The 22757-nt window shown below is 32.9% G+C and overlaps 1 protein-coding gene across 2 annotated transcripts in view; it reads right to left on the reverse strand.

The window, feature by feature from the left end:
* The window catches only part of CDH9 (cadherin 9), a 143499-nt gene extending 121386 nt beyond the window's left edge, over positions 1 to 22113 (reverse strand). Inside the window, exon 1 of one of the 2 annotated variants that reach the window (XM_058716365.1) lies at positions 21634 to 22113. The gene's annotated coding sequence lies outside the window, so the exon portion shown is untranslated. The remainder of the gene's footprint in view (positions 1 to 21633) is intronic. The other variant, XM_058716373.1, reaches the window with a different exon arrangement.
* Positions 22114 to 22757: the final 644 nt, after the last annotated feature.

Here is a 22757-nt window from a genome sequence, read left to right on the forward strand (position 1 = left end):
GAGAGACTGTCATTTGATGAAAAAATACATCACTCATCACAAAATGCCTCAATGTGAACACAATTATAAGATTTATATATAAAAATTTCAACTACTGTGAATTTTACAGTTGGCCACTGATTCAGAAGGAAGGTTCATTTGGCCAATATACTTAAAAACTTATATGCTATTCATCTTATAAGAATGCTTAAAGTTTAGTAATATGTGAACTTTGAATTTTTCAATGGCTGGATTTAAAAATCTGAGAATTTGGTTACATCCATTTTGGGATGAAATTTAGCATGATGGGCCACATAATTTTCTCTTAAGTAGTAGTTTTAAATTCAAGAGTAGCTTAAATCCAATGTGGAAATTGTCCAGCAAGTGAAATTCTGTTTTCTTTCACCAACTATTAAAAGTGCTTTGAAGAATCAAAAATTTAAGATATGATAACTCTTTATTTATGAAATTTTGGTGAGATTGAGAGAAAGATTAAGGAAGCAGATTGAAAGTTTCAAAGAACACCTTATTTCTTAATCCATAGAGAGGAAACACATATTGTTATTCACTTAAAATAACCCTGATAGTCTTTCTAAAGAGTTGTATTCAGATCACTTGGAGTTCCAAGTGCCAGACTGTTATCAACTTTTATCATTCTTTTCCTTTCTTGTCTTATCTTTTCCAACACGACAAGCTTCAAGTTTAATAAATATAGGAACCTATCACCCCAAAACTTTTCATATCTTCTATTTCTCCTCAATCTGGCTTTTCTCTGGTATCTGACATATATACCTAAAAATACTTTTCTTAAAATACTTTTTGTACATTGTATCTCCTTTATCATCATAAACACATACTTTTCAAGTATATTTCATTGAGCCTTACAAAAACATATTGGGAAAACTATTACGGGTTGCTTATATAAATAAAGAAATTTGGGCTCAGAAGAATCAAATTACCTCCCTAGCATTAGAGTTAGGATATGACAGTGTTGGAATAGGAAACCAGATGATCTCATTTCAGAGCACATGATAGTAAACTCTGATCTACATTGTTAAAGGAGCCTCTGGTGCTGCTGCCTACATCAGGTTCAATCCCTCTGCTCATTTTTTCAGAGATCCATTCTTGAACCCATGCTACCCTTTCAACTTCAGGCCCCACTGCTTCCTAACACATATGCTCTTTTCCAAGATGGGCTGTGTGTGTTTGAGAGAGGGATTATATTATCTTTAATTTTCATAATAGAAGCTGGCATTAGTTCTAGTAAGGCTGAGAGACATTAATTCTAATTTTTATCCATGTTTTAAAAAATAAAGTTTAAGACCCATTATCTTTCTCAGAAAATTATTCTGATCAATTTCTATGTTGCAAATGATATGTTTTATAAATAGGGGGCATCCGCCAAATAGAAAGCCATTCAAACTGATATAGGCTTCCATTTATTTAAAGAAGAGCTAAAACTGGGTGTTATATGTAAGTAATGAATTGCTAAATTCTACTCCTAAAACTAAAATTACACTATAAGTTAACTAACTAGAATTCAAATAAAAACATAAAAAAAGAACTAAAGAAATTTACTTTTTACATATTATATATAGAATATTTCTCAGACATATATTGTCTTTCCTTAACCACATATTAAATATATAGAAAATTAAGTATTTTTTATATATACCTAAAATTAAGAGAGAAAAATAGTACAAAATAGATCTAACCCATGGGTAGTTATTACTGATAAAATATTGACAAAATCAATACCTTTTTTTTAGTTTGGATTCTACTATTAGACGGTATGATTTGTCTTTGTGAAAGCTCTTTCTGTTCTCAGGGAGTCCTTTAAATCATGTAGGTTATAGATTAAGTGATGGAAAAATCCAAATGCTCATATGTCATACAGGGGTATTAATCTTTCTCTTTAATAATGTAAAATTTAGTTTAAAAGTTCGCCATCTCTGAGAGGCGCCTGGGTGGCTCAACTGGTTGGGCATCTGACTTTGGCCCAGGTCATGATCTCCCGGTTTATGAGTTCAAGCCCTGCATCAGGCTGTGTGCTGTCCGCTCAGAGCCTGGAGCCTGCTTCTGATTCTGTGTCTCCCTCTCTCTCTGCCCCTCTCCCACTTGCTCTGTCTCTCTTGCTCTCAAAAATAAAAACATTTAAAACAAAAAAAAGTCGGCATCTCTGAGATAATGTTATCATTCAATTATTTTCAATTTTTTTTTAATGTTTATTTGAGAGAAAGTGTGCATGCATGTGAGCAGGGAAGTGGCAGAGAAAGAGAACCCCACATAGAATCCCCACTGTCAGCACAGAGCCCTGTGTAAGGACCAGTCTCGCCAACCATGAGATCATGACCTGAGCTGAAATCAAGAGTCTGATACTTAGCCAAATGAGCCACCCAGGCACATATATTTTACATCTTTTAATCCTTTCCCAGAGTCTGAGAAGGACAGAGGATTCTGAACTCCCAAATAACAGTTAGTACCAAGGTAATACATGCTGGAGAAATGTTCTGCAGTCACATGGCAGCAACCTGAGAGCAAATGATGGAGATGGCCAGTCGTCAAGTCCTGGAAAACCACGTGGACTATGGAATTTAGATTCAGCAGCTATGTGCTACATGTCAGTTTTTCTTTCCAGATGCTTTCCGGTTCCCTAACATTATCTTCACTCCTTTTATCTTTCTGTAAATGGTGTCAAATTATATTATTATTATTAATTACTGTTCTGTGCTAGTATTAGTAGGGCTAAGGGAAGCAAGAAGGAGCCTAGTTAGGGTTAGGCCTTGAGATCAGCAGAGAAACTTGAAGAGCATTCCTAAGCAGATGGTAACAGGTGAAATCCAGAACTTTTACAACACTCCTAGAAATTTTAAAGAAATAATTGGTAGGGTGGATTAGGTTTGCTTTTATCATGCAACTAGAATTAGGTATTTGGGTATGAAAGGAAAGAACAGCTTTGAAGATTGGAACAATTAGGTACACACCTGACGTGACAGATGCTGTGATAGATGACAATATAGCTTTGGAGAGGCTCATATTGACATTTTGAGAAATTGACATATGTACTATATATGCGCATAGTTTTGTATGGTCAGCTTGAATAATGAGTAATACTTAAAATACTAACTATTTTAAGTATTTATTATATAAAATTGACCCTTGAGCAGTGTGAGGGTTAAGGGCGACAAACCTCCACCCAGTTGAAAATCCATGTATAAGTTTTGACATCTCAAAAACTTAACTACTAATCACTATTGTTGACCAGAAACCTTACCAATAACATAAACAGTCGATTAACACATATTTTGTATGTTATATGTATTATATACTGTAATCTTATACTAAAGTAAGCTAGAGAAAAAAATGTTATTAAGAAACTCATAAGAGAAAATACATTTACAGTACAATACGGTGTTTACTGAAAAAATTCCATATATAATGGACCCATGCAGTTCAAATCTGTGTTCAAGGATTAACTGTCCATATATATATTTATATGTGCACATATATATATGTGTATGTGTATATACATATGTGTATATACATATGTGTGTATGTGTATATACCTATGTGTATATAGTTGCATAACACAATATGTTTGCATATGTTTGCAAACTAAGAGTTTGCACAAATTACTTATTTTATATATCTTGATGTGTTACTGTTTATGTCATTAATGAAAGTAGTTAGAATCTTTTAAATAAGAATTCCCCAAATTTATACTATCTGGTGTTCAATACTTTGAAAAGTCTTTCTTGGTTATTATATGTTTTAAGGATAACTAGTACAGTTTATGACACAACTAAGCTCAAATATTTTATTTGGAGAAATAGTACTGAAAATCCTTGTAAAAGTAAGTAAACAATAATTGATTTTAAATCATATATATTAAAACACCGTGTCAAAATACATCTTTAAAATTAAGTGTACATAACATTCAACCAGAAAAAAAAAAACCAGAAGTATATTTGACTTATTTTCAATAGAAAACTGATTTAAATGATTAATTTTATGCAGTCAAATAATGGAATACATATTACCTCAAATATAAAATGACAGTAGGAAAGAGGACAGACGAGGGCATTTTCTCATATTTTTTGTATTGCAGTCTGGGCCATCCAAAAGGGGGAGCTAAAGTATTGTGCTAAATAGCTTGATTTTATGACTATGAGATTTTGAATCCAATTCACATATGAGTTGCACACTGTGTCTGCATATAAATTTAGTCTGATGTTGGCTTATTAACATTGACTTATTATGTACTATACTTAGCTTATGGTCCTAAGATTGTACATTCCCCTAGAAGAAAATTATTTTTTCAACCATAATATAATTACAAAAGTAAATTACAGAAGTTGGGATGTACATGAAGCAAGATCTCTTAATAGTGAGTATAGAAAGTGGAGGAATCACATAAGCCTCAGGTAACTTGAATCACATGATTTACCTCTACATTTATATAAATAGGACTAATAATATTGACATTGTTTCCATGTACATGAAAACACTTAAAAGTAATACAAAATATGATGCATCTATAAAACTTATGCCAGGAATATATAATATTTTACATAACCTCAGCAATACCATTGGCAACAAGATCCTGTATGCTAATTGTATGTGTGGTTTATCTAACACAGCTGCTATCAATTTTCCCCATAGACTAGGGCAAGATAACATTATAAATAAAGGTTCAGGGCCAAAGAGAAACAGAATCTGTACTTCCTTATTACAAAATGTTATTTTACAATGATATTAATTTAATTAATGAATAGAATAATCTCCTTCTTCAGAACATCAGAAAGAAATCTAACTCCAGTAGGAAATTAAAAGGAGAGGAGATAATTTACCTATAAATAATTAATTTTCATGTAAATAGATTGTGAAGGCAAAATGTTTAATTGACTATCAGATATTGCTATTGTTATGTTTTCTCAAGACAATACGTTGAAACAGAGGGTGTTGCTCTTTTGTGATTTGGGAGAAGTTATCTTACACATTCATGCTTTTCTTATTACTCTCATAACACTATAGATAAAACATGGCTAAGGATAGTAATTTCTTGTCAGTTTTACTGAGGGGTCTAAAACCTAAAGTCATCAACAGATTATTTGTTGACATAAATCAATGATATGGTATCCAAGGACAGATTTATTAAAATATTCCAATATATAATGTCTCGAAGAAATAACTGACCTTTAATTTCTTTTTCAAAAAATCTGGTCTTTTACAAATTGAATGTTTTTTAGGGATTCATTTGACATTAGAATTGTTTGTTCTTCAAATGAATCCAATTTTGTCTTTAGAACTGGCAAACTGACATACTTTCTTTTTTTCCCAAAGACTGAACAGTTGTATTAACAAATTGTTCCATATTGTGCAATCTTTGCTATAATATAGAAATAATTTGTATATGTAAATAATGCAAAAATAGCACAGTTTTATAACTGTAAATATATACATAAGTTCAATCAAATGAGCAGATTACACTATTTGAATTATCTGAACACAAAAATGGTTTGAAATATGTGACTGAAACTTTAATTTCTTTTAGGCAGCTGATAATTTGAATTCATTATTATAGTTGTGAACAGACAGAATGTTTGAAAGAGACTGGTGCTATAGACATGACCAAGGGATACATTTCTGAATATTTGTAGACAATGATGAAATTACATATCATATTCTTTTTATACATGGAAATGCTGGTATCAGTGGAGGACATTTAGGCAATATGGAGAAGGTCAATTGAACAGATGCAATTAGACCTAACACAGAGGAATCCACATCTCAGAAAATGTCTTCAGGGTACCTGTGTGGCTCAGTTGGTTAAGCATCTGGCTCTTGATTTCCACTCAGGTCATGATCTCACAGTTCGTGGGTTCCAGCCCAGCATTGGGCTCTATCCTGACAGCACGGAGCCTGCTTGGGATTCTCTCCCTCTCTCTCCCTTGTCTGCCCTTCCCCTGCTTGTGCGCATGCTCTCTGTCTCTCTCTGTCTCTCTGTCTCTCTGTCTCTCTCTCTCTCTCAAAATTAATAAATAAGCTTTAAAAAGAAAGAAAGAAAATGTCTTCAAGAGGGCCGGTCATGAGAACATGTTATCCAGGCCTTTGGATACTACCAAGCATTTCCATTATTTCTATTGTTTGCTCTCCCCCCACCCCCACCCCAAGATAGAAGCTGGTTTGAGAAACAATTGAAAGTTTAATATGATTATTTTAAGCAAAGATCCATTGACTTTGGAACTAATAACGCCCTTAGATGTTTCCTAGTAGATAATTTTTAGAGTGAAGAAATTAAATCCCAGTTTGATAAATGAATACACATCCCTTATTCTCTGGTCTTTTTATTTCCCATTCATTGCTCTCTTTACCACACCAGCTTGGAGTGGAATCCCACCATGTAAAATTTGGTAAATAATTAATCAACTACACTTTAGTTCTTTTAGCATATCATTTGGCATAAATCTCTTTTTCTTTCTCTACATACAGAGTTTGGTTGGTTCATCTATCCGTTCAGCAAGGTTTGTAGAGACAACCAGGCCCAACCACAGTGGTGAATCAAATTGTGGTTATTTTTCACCTTTAGCTACACATGCTCACCAGCATGCCACATTTTACATGTAAAAGGTTATGAATCAAAAACAACTTTGTAAAAATATAAGGATTTACATTGATAAAATAATCTTAATCACATAATCTATTCCTGAAGCCTTGGATTCTACTCTTGGTTTTTCTCCTCTAGGATCACTTTGAACAAACATCTCAGGGTCTTGCTTGTTATCCTTAATCTGTAAAATCAGTCAAACAAAATGTCAGGTTTCTTCTTGTTATAATAATCCTTAATTATATTGAATCATGCTTTTTCCATTTAAAATCTCCCTTCCAAGAGAGAGATCACATTTTATAGAATATATGTTTTTTTTTTAATTTTAAAGTAGCATGTAATATCATTAGAAACCATTATGATAACTTGGCTCTATTTTTATTTATAATGAAAATTGAAGAAATATTTTCCAAGAATCATATTTTTCAAAAATTTTCAAACATATTTTTCATACTCCTATAGTTGGGAGGGTTTTTGTTTGTTTGTTTAATTTTTTTAAATGTTTATTTATTTTTGACACAGAGAGAGAGAGAGAGACAGAGCATGAGCGGGGGAGGGGCAGAGAGAGAGGGAGACACAGAATCCGAAGCAGGCTCCCGGCTCTGAGCTGTCAGCACAGAGCCCAACGCGGGGCTCGAACTCACAGACTGCGAGATCATGACCTGAGCCGCGGTGGGATGCTGAACCGACTGAGCCACCCAGGCGCCCCTGTTTGTTTTGTTTTTAGTGGCCCTTGTCTTTTACAAGTGTGAGTGCTTAAATAATTTTTAACAACATTTCTTTAACTTTTCCAATCTGTTCTTATTGTTACTGGTACTCTCTGCATTCATGATTGATCATATGGTACTTTTAAAAGCCAGTGTATATTTCCTTGGAGAAAATATGTTGTCTAATCAAGTAAAGTCTTAGCATGGTCCAAAAGCATCTTTTCGTCAACTATTGGGGGTATAATTATTTTTTTATTTTTTAACTTCTTTTTGCAGTCTAGACAAGGAAAGTCCTACAAACATGTACAGAATATTGTAACTATTTTTCCCAAATACGGTGGTAAAATTCTCTAAAAACAGTACTAGGAACTGAGAGTTTGAGTATATTGTGAATATAATATTACTACTACTACTAATAGTAGTAAGCAAAATTAATATATACTAAGTGGCTACTATGATAAGCACTTTGATGTATGCATGATCGTAATCATTGTCAACAACACTAACGAATACAATTAACATTTTCACAGGAGGAAACTGAAATTTAGGAAGATGAAATAAATTAATGAGACCACACTGTAGGCAAGAGGTGGAGCTGGTGTTTCTGGTTCAAGAATCTGACATCTTAACCATTACAGTTAATCTTTAAGTAAATACTTCTCCCTACTCTGTAGAGATTTGTTCCTGCTCTGTAGCTCAAGGGAAGGGCAGGCAGATTTTGGCTAGAAAAGGGAGAAGCAGGGAATTAGTACATACAGAATTAGTCTCAGACAAAAACTTATAAATACCATACCTTCCAATGTGGTATATGAACCAGTTTTATTATTAAGCAATGTAAAAATTACCAAACATAATTCATCCAAAACAAAATTCACCCAAAACACCTTTACTTTTGTATTTCCCTATTGAAAACAACCAATAAACTTTTTGATATGATCTTAAAACTCCAAATTGCCACATTTCCATTTTTATTTTACAACTATTAAATACATTTTAGCCAAGTAAACACTATTAAGTAGGGTGATAAGCATATCATCTACATGTTATTTGGGGAGCAGCATGTTGTCATTATAATTGTCTACTTCGTACAAATGGTGTAGAACTCTCAATATCCATTGAGTACTATGTCCACAGGTCCTTTTAAAGAGGGGTGTCCAACAAGTCTTTGTGAGGATAAAGGTCACTTTTCAGTAAATACATTGTTTACCCAAGACCCAAGAGAATATGACTGGGGTCATCTAATTTAGATAAGGTTAGGGAAATATTGAATGCCAACCAAAAGATTATCTAGAGTTCTGGTACAAAGAAATAAGAGTTCTTTTAATATAATTATCTCCGAAAATTTAACTAGAGATCCTTGAACAGAGGAAATCCGTAAAAAAGAAAGAGAAACCAGGAAAGTGTCAGAAAATAAAGGTAGGCATGACTGAACAGAGTGACGAAAACAGAACTTGCAGAAAATACACCCTTAGAAGTAGAGAATTTCAGTCACATGATTAAATTCTTTTGGAAACTGTATTAGAAGTATGAAAATCATATCCAAGGTAAAATCACATAGATAGAAAGGAATCCACATTTCAAGGCATTTGAGAAAATTCTAGGACAGATTCTGCTCTTTCTAGTGCCTTCAAAAAGATAGAACCTTCCTCAACATTTAGGATAAAGGAGAATCAATCCTATTATGGATTTCCCTTTGGGGGGTGTTGTGGTAGGGAAGACTTGTAAGACTAACAGTCCTATTATTATAGCTAATAATATAGAAATATACAGAACTATACACAGGCATATTAGTTTTTGTCACAATGAGATATTCTTCCTTGCCTCAGCTTGAGTCTTCTACTTATAAAAGGAGAAACTAGACAACTTAATAATTTGAACACTCATAGTTAATATTTAAATACTATACAGCAGCTGAAATTCCCACTACTGTAATGAATAGTAACATTTAATGACAGTTTAACTTTGTATACCTGAAAAATAAATATATTATATTGGAAGTACTTATTTGATGAAGCAAAAGAAAAGTAAGAATGCAGGTTATTATTAATATAGCATTACTATGAAAACTGGAAAATGTTCAGCTCATGTTCTTATTACTAAATTTATAAGTATCTAAATAGGCATAATATGACAATGTAGTGTTTATATATTACAATTAATTATAATTAGGAGTATATTATAAAATGAGCAAAATTTGTTAACATTGCAGGCTTTTGAGTCTGCCATTTCTTCCACCTAAAATAATGTTTCTCATAGTATTTCCTTCTCTCCATTCAGAATCAATTCAAATATTACCTTCTCAATAAAACTTCCCTCATGCAACCTGTTCTATCTACCCCTTTGGTAACTCTCCGCTACACTGCCTATTTTCTTAGCATTTATCAATACCATATTTATCTTTGTTTATTATTTGTATCACTCCTCTAGAGAATACCTTCTTGTGATTAGAATCTCTTCTATCATGTTTACTGCTATAACCTCAGCACCCAGAAAAATGCAACATGCATAGTAAACGTTGAATAAATATTTGGCATCCATACCTGATTATAGAACAAATTTATGAAGTAATATAACTTAAAATGGTTTCTGTGTTTCATAAGTAACATTAACTCCATTTTATGCATATTATGGATAAACTATCAAATTGTTAATATTGACCACAAATACAACTTTCAAATTAATTAATTTTTTTATGTTTATTTATTTTGAGAGGGAGAGAGAGTGCACGAGCAGGGTATGGACAGACAGAGAGAGAGAGAGACAGGAGGAGGAAGAGAGAGAATCCCAAGCAGGCTCCTGCTGTCAATACAGAGCCTGACAGAGTGCGAGGTAGAGCCCAATGCAGGGCCTGACACGGGGTCCAACATGGGGCCTGACTCGAGGCCTGATGCAAGGCTTGATCCCATAACTCTGGGATCATGATCTGTGCTGAAATCAACAGTCAGATGCTTAACTAACTGAGCCATGAAGGCCCCCCCCACTTCCATGGTAATTTTAATCAATGTTATTCACAAGCAATCATTACCACTAATTTTGTTTGAACTTTTTTTTTCTCCCAAACTGCAGTAAAATTCTTATACAAATAAACCACCTTGATAAGCTCTATTCATTTTAAGGTCAAGAATGTCATTCACTTTATACTCACTAATATAAATCAATGAATAAAAGGGAGAAACCATAAAATGCTAGAAAAGGAAAATTAAATACCTGGCATTAAAATATGTGATGAAAAAAAAATATGTGATAATATGAGATACTATGAAATTTTATTACCATTGAAAATTTATCCAATGCTACTTATATTTAAAAGGCTTTTATAACTCATTCTTGTCTCCAAGATCCAAGTGTAATATACTTATTCCAATTCAAGCAATAAAACTTATACTATTTATTTATGATAGCAAATATTCTAAATTAATTTTAATATAATAAATTTACAACACAAAATATTTCATTGTATGTTGGGTCAACTTAAGGAGCCATATGATATATATATATATATATATATATATATATATATATATATATATAAAATGATTTATATATATATATATAAATATGTGTATTCGTAATGCTTCTAGATTTATCTTACCTAATTTCAAGAACAAAGAAATTAATCGAATTAAGCTAGGTCCCTTGTGCTTTTCTATATGGAGTACCAATAATTTTTACCTGAATATAATGAGCCTGAGCAATAATATTCTTAATAATATAATAGTAATAACAGAAGTTATTCCAAGGACAATCATGTTTCCTCATAATACATTATAATATAGATACTGCTAATATCTTAACACATTAAGCTCCTAGAACTCCGAAGTATTAAAGACTTTGTCCAACTCATGTACTTTGGACGTCTGACCCCAGGACTCTTTCTAAGTTTTTTATTTATTGCATATTATATGTGAGACAATTTGCACCCAGAAGTGAAGATAACCTACCAACAAAACAGAACAAGTAAATGGAGCTGGGAAGAAACTAAGTCTGTTGACATTGCCAGCATACTGCATTTTTACTCTTATTCCAATAAAGTAGTAGTATTAAATATTGATATTTTAATTCTATGGATTCAAGTTAAGCAGCCCATATTTTATTTTGGGGTGATATGAAAATTCCATGAATATCATGAAAGCTTTGGCCTTTTTCCAGGGAACTCACACTAAATCGTAAATACAATATTTCTGTAAAGATTTCAGAATAGTTTTGATCATTTTGAAGCCTAAACTTTGAGCTCCTTAAGGGTGTGGCCATATTTCTAAGAGTACCAATTTAGCTCAAAAACTTAAAACATAAAATAAACCAACTGCTGAAGACTTGGATTCAAAGCTGAGGAGTATTGATTTACTTCTAGATGTAATGGGATTATGGGCTGAGGGTAACAGGAGACAGGGTTACTTGACCAAATTCTTAATTGACAAAATTATGGTTTGTGGAATGGATCAGTTGTTAAAGAAATTGTAGGTGAGGTGAGCAATTAAAAGGTTATTATAATAATACAACAAAGAGATATTAAGATTCTTACAGGAGAAGCACCCCAATGACTAGACAGGAAGAGACCAATGTAAGATGTGACAAGGGCTATATCTGTCAGAATTTGGAAACATCTTATAAGAAATAATTATAAAGTATAAAGAATTCTTTTTCTGTGTATGTCATATGGAAGCAGTGAGAAGGGATAAAAACATGGTCTTAGCTTAATTTGAAAAGTAGCTTTTAAAAGGGAGTTTTTAGTCCCAGTTATTGTGTGCCCCATATTTCACATTAGGATTTTTTTATTTCAATTTTAGAGACAGCATCAAGCAAAAGTTCACCTCACACAGGGTAGCTAGAATGGTAAGGCAGTCTGTAAAATGTTACTTATATTAAAAGTGAAATAATGAGGGATATTTATATTGATGACTAAGTATAAGATCGACGCAGTTTTCTTTGAATGAATTTAATGCTATCAGATAGCAGTGGAGTAATGATTCCAAACTATATGGGCAAGGCTAAGACGAAATAAAAAGCGTAGTTACAAGCAGATAAATTTTGTCGCATATGGAAAGAAGAGACTCTCTAACAACTGAAGTTGTTTGGAAACAACAACCGTGAGAAGTTCTCCCTAGCACATGTTTTACCACAGCACAGAGCGTAGGGACCGAGAGCAGGCACTCAATAATGAGTAAGTTCACAAATAAGAAACTGAAATAATCATCCGGTGGATGAATAAATTAATTATGGCCAAGAATCTGAAGGTCTTTTTCCTGATGGTGAATTTAAAAGAAAAGAACAAAGGGTACATACAGGATTCTGAATAGGCTGTACACATGTGGATACTACATTAATGTACTAATGTTATGAGAAGCATTGCTTCTGCCTATACCTGCAAACTGTAAGACAGATGACATTTCTACTACATGGACATGGGACAAAGACCAGCTTCTTAATGTGAAAAGTTTGTATGCATCGATTTTGGGTCTCCTGACGCCAACCAGTCAATATCAAAACAGTTTTCCAATTTGTCTCCACATACAACATACCTTATGAAACTTCAGAATGTAAGGATAGCCTTAGGTTTTCGAGCCCCAATTTTTCTTACCAATTCTCCAAAATCCTTATGCAGGACTGCATTCCTGGACTTATGGTCCAGGACTTATGGTACTCTTGTCAGTACCAGTAAATCTCCTGTTCTACTCTTCTCTTCCTAATGAATTGTGACCTTGGTAATACTTAATCCTTTTAAGACCCATTGGCAGTCAGTTAGAAAGTGAAAGTAGGGGAAAGGTGGAATGGAGAAGTGTTTCTAAAATCGCCCATGAATATATGGACCAATATTTATTAGCTCCACATCTAAGGAATTTCTCATGTTGGCAAAACTACTTTTGTGTTACAGTTTGCTGAATCATCTCCCCACAATGCAAGCCAAGTTAAGGAAGACAGGCCCTGGTAGTTAAATAGTCTGTCTTTGAAGTGGAGGTGAGGTGTGGGTGGGGAATAATGAGAAGGGGATAGAAGCAAAGCAGTAAAACTTGGAAACGGAAGTAGCAGCAAAGCTAAAGTTGCAATAAAGGTAAGATAGCACGTGTTCATGAAAAACAGCAAGAGAAAGAAATCATCACAGTTCATTGCATGGAACAGACCAATCAGCTTTCTATTAATCATTATAAATTTGTACTCAATTTGATAGAAGGCAGTGGATAAGGCACAGTTTAAGTGAAGTCTGTGTTAGCCACCAAATGATTTAAAATTAAAGCATAAGAGAAAGGATAAAAGATGGATGTAATATCTTTTCCTACATATTATAAATATATTTTAAAGAGAAAACATAAAACGTGTCACCAAACATATTAGAAATAGTAACGTATTAGTGTATCATATATGCATATGTATAGTTATTAGTATATCAGGTGATACATTTTATTAGTATATATGTTGTTTAAAACTTTTTAATCACATCCTAAATACTAAAACCCCTTCTGTAAACTTAACATATGCTTACTTTCCTATATACTAAATTAGTGGAAAATATTCTTGTAGTAGATTGATTAATTAATGCTTTAAAATATTTTTTTCATAATGGAGATAATTGAAGAGCAGTTTCCATACAAGTTCTAGGTTAGAGAAGCGAAATTCCAAGAATAAGAAACAATAAAAACATCATTACATCTAGAAAACTTATCTAAAACTGAATTTTTAATAAAATATGTATCACTGATAGCTTATAAGAAATCTCTTATTGGTAGAAAGCCATTGTATTGTATTGAATACATATAGAATTTTATAATTTAAAGTTACTTATTTATTAAAATCTGCTTCCAAATCCATATTTTATAGAACAAAATATTGTTTATAAATAGTTAGGGATATGTTTGTCCAAACCCATAATCTGGATCAAATTTTCATTCCAGGTAGAATTTCCTCATATTCTTTTCCTGTGGGCTGTTTACTTATATTTTCTTATAATTTTAGAAGAGTACAATTTATAAATATATTGAATGAAATGAATGCAAGTCATATACAAATGACAGTTTTATTCTGAAATAACATTTTGTTCCTCCCTGAATATATTTACTCAATGTCAACATAAGACTTCCATGACCACAATTTACTCTTGGGTATAATGGAGGAGAATCTCCATGCTCATGTTTATTTTATTTATTTTATTTATTTCATTTAATTTTTTTAAAAATGTTTATTTATTTTCAAGAGAGAGAGAGAGAGAGGGAGAAAGCATGAGCTGGGAAGGGGCAGAAAGAGAGGGAGACACAGAATCCGCAGCAGGCTCCAGGCTCTGAGCTGTCAGCACAGAGCCCGACGTGGGGCTCAAACCCATGAAGTGTCAGATCGTGACCTGAGCTGAAGTCGCAGGTTTAACCAGCTGAGGTACCCAGCACCCTTCCATGCTCATGTTTAAATAAAGGGTTGCAGTGATACCAAAAGCAGTGCTTCATTTGTTTAGCAGCAAGCCTAAAAACAGCATAGGTCTGGGAAGATATCAGACATCCGCGATGGCCTCATTAGAAAATTCAAATTGTGTGACTCTTCTCCTGAGCATGGCATGAAACCCCACCTCTTCCTAGTCTCCTTTCTATCATGTGGTCTCCATCAGTTTCAATATTCATCTTTGGGTATAAGTAATTATATCAAGTAGCTTCCTGATATATACTTATTTTTTAAATAATATCAGAACAATTGTCTTATTTGTCTAAAATCACAAAAAAATTCCAAAGTTGGACATTTCTTATTTTAAGTAGCATTCCATATTCAGCCATTGAAAATGAAATTTTACATGGGTTTCAAGTCCAAAGTAGTGAAGTTGAGACACATCATACATATCTTCATATTTATGTCGGTATAGAGAGATAAACATATAGATACAGTGCTGATAAAAACTCTTCATTTTAATGCGTAAAATAACATGGCAATATTAAAAAGGATGTTTATTATTGATATTCACTGTATTTTAATAGAACTACCTATTTTAAAGTGACCAAAGTTAATTTTATCATAAAGAAAAATATATTTATTGCAGGTATGACAATAACATTCTTCATTGTTAATGATTGTATCAGAGGTCTCAATTCTTTTTTTTTTAATTTTTTTTTTTTAACGTTTATTTATTTTTGAGACAGAGAGGGACAGAGCATGAATGGGGGAGGGGCAGAGAGAGGGAGACACAGAATCTGAAACAGGCTCCAGGCTCTGAGCTGTCAGCACAGAGCCCTACGCGGGGCTCGAACTCACGGACCGCGAGATCGTGACCTGAGCTGAAGTCGGCCGCTTAACCGACTGAGCCACCCAGGCGCCCCCAGAGGTCTCAATTCTAAGCTAAGCATAAAAATCGGACAAATATGATTTGCATACATAATCATACATATTATTGTAATAGTACATCAATTGTTTCATCTTTCAAAGAGTAAGTACTGTCAGAAATACAAATCTAAACTTTATGTTAAATATAACAGAATTAATCTACCTATAAAATATCACATCATCTAGATAAACTGGCAAGATCTGGGGGAGAAGGAAAAATATTATCTTTCTTTTAATAGTTAATCTAATTCCTGCTCAGTACATGCACACATAGTTGATTTATAATGTACTAATAGGTTATAACATTAATCTAGAAGGAGTGGTAATAATACAAATATTTATCCTTGTTGTATTAAGTATTGTGTTTATCCTATTAGATATAAGGAAATGATATTTAATCTTAGTATTACATTTTTAATATAAAACAATTTTTCAGTTAAGCAAATAATTTACCCAGTAATATAAGTATAAAATGCCTTGATCTAATCCTCAGCTAGGGAAAATGACCAAGTAAATAACTTTAAAATTCCACCATGTAACTGTGCTTTCTTTGTATTATACATAGCAAATGAAAAATAATAAGGATTTTATTTTCTGATAGTAATAATAATCTAATTTTTACCAATATGATTTGAGATAGCATTATAATTCCTACTTTACATGATACTTTACCTCCCATGGTAGGAATGGGTAAAGAGATTATATTTTTATGAGGTTTTCAAGAGTTGTGGACATTCAGTGGAGAAAAATTATTTTGGTTAGGGTTTTAAAAAGTGAAAGTCTAATTCCCCCTATTCAAAAACTTATCCAGATCAGCCATAACACATGGACTATGAGTTTATTTTTTCCAAAATTAAAAAAATATATAGTATTGCTGTCATTATTTATTCATAATATCACATCTATAATCACCTGACAAAAGAGCTTTTTAGTGTATAATGAATGTTATACCATTTTAACAATTTAGAACTACAGTTGATGTATACATCGATATAATTGTGTTTTCCATATATTTTTTGAGTCTACACACACATAAACATACATACACACAGAGATACCTACAGATACAAGTATACAGAATTATGAATGGGAACACAGATATAGATGCAGGTATGTATATTTAAGACAGAAAGGTACAGATATATAGGTTACTTTGTAATTTGACCTGTGAGTTTTCTCGGATGTTTCATCTGTGATTTAATTACCACTACAGTGAAAAAGATTTGAATTTCTTGAATTTATGGTATATTCTTTGCATTTTAAAGCATTGATAACACATAGAAGTGAATATTTAAAAAATATTTCCGGCAATTACATTAAATTATTGCAGTAACCTACTTTAGTGGAAAAAAAAATAGATGGTGAGAAAGTTACTTGATTATCTGGGGGAAAACTCCCCTTGAAAACTTCCAGGTTCGATGTCCCAGTTTTAGAAAAGCAGAATATTTCACATGTCTTTTGTCACAGGAAGTGGTTATTGGTGTTTATTTGTTAGACTACATATTGTTACACGTGTTGTATCTCCCTTGTTATACTGGCTTCCTGTGAATATTATTTCTAGATTACTATGACTTTCCTGAAATTGGGTTTCAGTAAAATGGGGAAAAAGTTCTTTATGCATTGGATACTTAATTAATAATAAAGTATAGTAAGCTTAGCATATTCTAATATAAATTCTGTCAGGTATATCTATTTCTTAAATACATTTAGGAACACATTCAACTTTAAACTCAAAAATCAAATAAAAACTATTAGCCACTGCTATTTCCATTAGAAGATGAATAAGTGTTGAGAGTAAAAAATTTAATGAAGTCATCCATGCTCTTCACAACTATAAAGCTAATCTCAAAAAGTGATATGAAAGGCAAGCTTTTTAATTCATACTTATGAAATAATCATACACTCTGGTGTTTCATTGATTAATTAGAAAGACCAGGACTTACCTTGCTCTTGAAGAGAAAAATAATACAAGAGCACTCATTTCTCCTGCAATTGATTTATAATTTGGCAAAGTAATGCAAAAGCACAGAAAAGGAAAAAAAGAAAATAAAAACTCTGTCACTTTCAGAAAATATTTAGGTGTTCTCCTTTTCCCCACCTTTCCTCTTGAAAATAAATCTCTTTCCCTCTTTGTGTGTGTGTGTGTGTGTGTGTGTGTGTGTGTGTGTCTCCCTCTCTGTCTCTGTCTCTCTCTCTGTGTGTCTCTCTCTCCCAGTCTCTTTCTCTCCTACACACGCATGCATGCACACACACCTCACAGCAACAAAAACAATACCTTATGAGGTTACCATTTTCCCTTCCTAAGCAGTAAGATCCATTATCATGACTTTTATGTTTGGGGAGATGTTTCTTGGTAGTGCTAATATAAAATGTCTTGCTTAGGCTCCAGAGATCATGCTTTTATTCAGGCACTTTGCATTCTTAATGTGGCTGTAAGACCATCTCTTACTAGTGCTAAATTTAGGGATAAGAGCATTAACATATTAGGACTGCTATGGAAATGTATAAAAGTGCTATAAAGACACTCACCTCACTGTGCATTTCCTACCATATTTTAATGATAAAGATAATGGTGGTTCCAGACAGAGGATTTGAAGTGACTCATAAGAGAAAAAAAAACTTTTTCAGAATGTTTAAAGCAATCCAGGAGATACTGTTGTCAACTAAACATTGTGTGTATGTGTGTGTGTATACCAAATGATTTTCATGAGTCAACATTATTTATTTTCACATAATGTTGCCAATTTTAATATACAATTTGACAACATTGGATACATAATCTTATCTTTTTAAACCTCCATTTTCTCATGTAATATCAGAGTTGAAGGTGGTTAAAATCCCTTTTCTAAAGTTCTAGTTTTATTTAAACACCTAAATAGGATAATATCAAGGGTATTAAGAGACTTTGGGGGGATATATTTTAAGACACAACTCATTTTTTAAAACAAATATGCAAGATACAATGAACAAAATTATGTTACCTTAGGAAAGATGTTCTACAATGAAAAATTATTACAAATTAGCATCAGGTAAAGACAAAGCTAGTTAAAACCAATGTGGTTTTGGTTCTATTTCACATGCTGTCGTCTTTCTTGAGAAAACTTAATTTTAATTAAGTAGATAATTTAAGCAGTAAAATACCAAAGAACTTAACTAGACTTTTGTCTAGTTTTGACAATAGAACAAACTTACTCTACAGTTAATATTACTATTGATTTGATACTTATAATATGGTAATATAAATTATATTTATAACTTTATAAATATAATATCAAAAGTATTGATATCAAAGTCATAAGTATAAATATATACTTTAAATATATAAATATTTAAAATATCACATTGGACGTTTTGTAAGTTATCACACTGTTTTTTCGAATGTTAGATTTATTTATACTTTAGATTTAAATTTTCATTTGAGAGAACAAAATTAGTCTTAAAGAACATAGCAATCTAATGATCCATTACATTGAAACATCTGTATTAATGCTAAGTAATTATTCATTTAGACTGTTCACTTTCACAGAGAACAAATTACAGCCAATGTTTATTCATGACATATTCACATGTATTCTTTATATTAACTTTCATCTAAATTTATACTTTCCTGCATACAATATATTGCCATATTACTCATATATTTTATGTTAAACAATTTGAAGCATTGTCCAAAGCATTCTGATGAACTCCACCTATGCATTGTGCAAATATTATAGAAAAGGCGTATGTACTTCAAATCACTATGTCTAAAGAGAGGTAAGCCAGTGGAAAAAATTTCTCCGGTTATTGTTTTTTAAATCCCACTTGGTGAATGCACCATAGAAGGGACACTTCAGAGACTAAACTTTGTATATACAGGGGTTGTAGGAAAATACCAAATGAAATCTCTTCATGGAAGGTGACATTCAGAAGAGCTTCTGATCCAACATGAAATGTATCAAGTCAAACAACACAACATTTAAAAAGATCATTTCAAAGCCAACTTTGATATTGTGATCTTGCTACACATAGGCAATGGTACAATACATTTTTACTTCAAATATGCAATGAATACAACATTGGTGAGTAATTATGCAAGACCATTTCAAAATTATCTTAAAAGCTATCAGCTAATGTAATAAAGGGAAAGGCATATTTTTTCATCCCAGAAAATAATGTTATCTTAGATGACTTGTCTTGTTAGTCTTACCAAATCTATCTGACTTAAAGTTAGAGAATTACTTTCAAATTGATACTACTATCTGCTTCCCCTGAAGCATTTTTCTATTCATTATTCTCAGAATTAGATTTGCTCGTACCATGCACTTTACCTTACATTTTCTCATTTTTCAAAACAAGCAACTACAAAGTTGACAGTATTTCAACATCTCAGGATACATCTATTAAGGGCATATAGTTATTTCATACTCTTTCTTTGTGAAAACTTCGGTTGAATTCCTGTGTTTGATGCCAAGACCACAAATGCATGCTGCTCCTGTTATGTCTAAGTTCTTTGCTACTATGTGCTGAAACAACGTCCTATTTCATTTTCTTTATCTTTTAAAAGATCTACTGTTCAAACCTGGATTAGCCAGATTCATGGTTACACAAATGTGGTCTACATGTGACATAGCATCGCCTAGGCAATGAAGCAGGCAATGAAAATAGGATTTATTCTCCACTGAATGCAGTAGATTTTAAACACATTTCTTTTCCAGTTAAGAGCACGGAATGATCAAATTCTTTTTTAGTCAGCTATGGCTGAAGATGGGTAACTCTTCTTATTCCATAGATAAAGAGCCAAATGAAGATTTCTTCCTGCCACGCAAAAGTTACCACTTTTTTCCTGTCATGAAATCATTAATTTTTTGTTCTACATAGATTTGGAAAACCTTATGGAAAAATATCTTTATTATTAGTAATCTCATAGGTCTATAACATAAAATATTAAATGACAACAGATCTTCAGAAAAGACCTCCAATTTCTCCTCAGATCTATAGTCCACTACATTCTCATCAAAAGTTGATCATACAAATAAATGTGAACTTAGCTACTTACTACAGGTGATCACCTTTCTTTCAGTGCACCTTTGGTTTTCAAATTAGATTCTGAGAACACACACTGTTACCAGTATCTAAGTGTCAATACTATAGAATGCTGACAACCTTGTAGTTGAAATTCATCACGCTTTTTTTGAAATTAATGTGCTTAAGAATTTAATTGATATGAATGGTTATGTTGAGTATGCAAAGAAAAATAAAACAATGCTTGATCAAATCATTGCATTTTCCATATCATTTCAAAAAAAACATGCCAATTTTGCCTTTGATGCTCTCCCTTCTGTGATTGTCATCCAGTCTTTACTCTATTAAGATACATTTGCCTGTGATAATGGAGAGCAATTATAGCCAACAGAGGTGCACATTCAGAATGTTGACTTGAGTGAGAGCCATAAATATGTGGAGAAATCTTCTTTGCGACGTATAGTGATCACCTTAATCCTGACAGCCTATGTCTGTCCATCTCTACATGTGTTATTTGTACTGTTTATATATTATTTTATTTTAATATTAAAACTAAAGAAATTATTTATTCAATGATGAATAAAGATGCCTTTATTTTTGACAGTTCTGACTCAAATTTTGGAGCCAAAAGTTATGAGAAAGCCAGGAGACCATTTCAAATTAATATAATAATAGCATACATAAACACATTAATGTGAGTAATTCAACACCCCTCCAAATCAACAAACGCAATGTGAAGTTTAGTTTTATTTTTATAATAATGCTCCATGTGCAAATTTTAGCACGATGAAAAGAGCTTAGATAGGTATCTGTTTTGTAAAAGTAAAATATGAAGCAAGCATTGCTAGTTTTTTTCACTGAGCATCTTAATATCTTATTCAAATACTACAAAATAAATTCTTACCTGCTTCCCAACAAATGTTGAGGGAAGGAGAGAGAGTGCAAAATAAAGCAACTAGGAGAAAAGCAGTATTTGTACTACTTCAGTATAAGAAAGCAAAAACTGAATAGATTGTATAGTCAGGTAAAGTAAATAGCATTTACCTTGGTTAGTAGCGGAACTGAGTTTAGCCCTGCTCAGCACTGACAATTCCGGTGTTGCTTCTGTCTCGTTCCTACTCTTCTCTTTTTATAGTATCTTCACAGCTGAAGCTTCATGCATCTCAGTGTGCCTCCCTCTCCGAGCATCACTTTTAACTCAGACAGGCAGGAAGCTGAAGCCAAAGAAACTCTCTGTCTGATTGGTTTCCATTCAACGTTTCTGATTAATAAGAGACGTCCCTCACGTAGGAAGATATTGCCGCTGATGGCGCTGCAGGGCTCAAGGGTTGGGGCTGGGGGAGGAAGACCTGTTCAGGCACAGCGATTTGCAAGCGAATGAAGTCGGAGGGTTCAGAGAGGAGGGCTTTGTCAAAGACCCCCACCGGAGAAAATAACCCAGTGTTTTTAGTCTCGGTTAATCAGCCCTGCTTAATCTGTTTGCAATTGGGAGAGAGGTCACAGCGTGTCTGTAACCTGTAAATCATCTATGGAAAACATGTATCTCATGGAGAATGCTTCTGCTCAAAAGAAATTTTGGCTACAGTCCCTGCAGAATTCACGACTACCTATTTCAGTTCAGTACCACAATTTCAAGTTTACGAAAATGAAGAGAAAGAATCCAGATCGCATTTATCATTGATCATGAATTGTTATCTGTCACTGAGTTTATAAACTAAAATAACCTTTCAAAAACAGCGATTTAAAAACATCTAATAACTGACGTCCTAATGTGTTCTTTTTAAGCAAGGGAATGATTTCAAATACAATTTCAAATTTCTGCAACCCTGATTTTTATTTGATAATGCAATTGGGGGGGGGGGGGTTCACCTTGTCCAGGAATGTCAAAATTAATTGTGACCATAGACACATTACAAGAACTTACATGGTCCACCTGTTAGATTCACTGTTATACACTGTACATTAGAGAGAGTAAAACACGAGAGAGTCAAACCCTGTTTCAGAAGAGAAGTCTCTTTAGTACTTCTGGAAATGGCACAATAAGAAGGATATTGATTAGTAGATAAATCCTTCTGAAAAGAAGTTCTAGTAATAGTTGTATGAAATGCACGGTGGGAATATGGCTCACTTTATAACGGCTCGTTAAGTCACAATAAGTAAATAGCTTA

Source organism: Neofelis nebulosa, chromosome 1 (assembly GCF_028018385.1).
Source record: "Neofelis nebulosa isolate mNeoNeb1 chromosome 1, mNeoNeb1.pri, whole genome shotgun sequence".
NCBI lineage: Eukaryota > Metazoa > Chordata > Mammalia > Carnivora > Felidae > Neofelis > Neofelis nebulosa.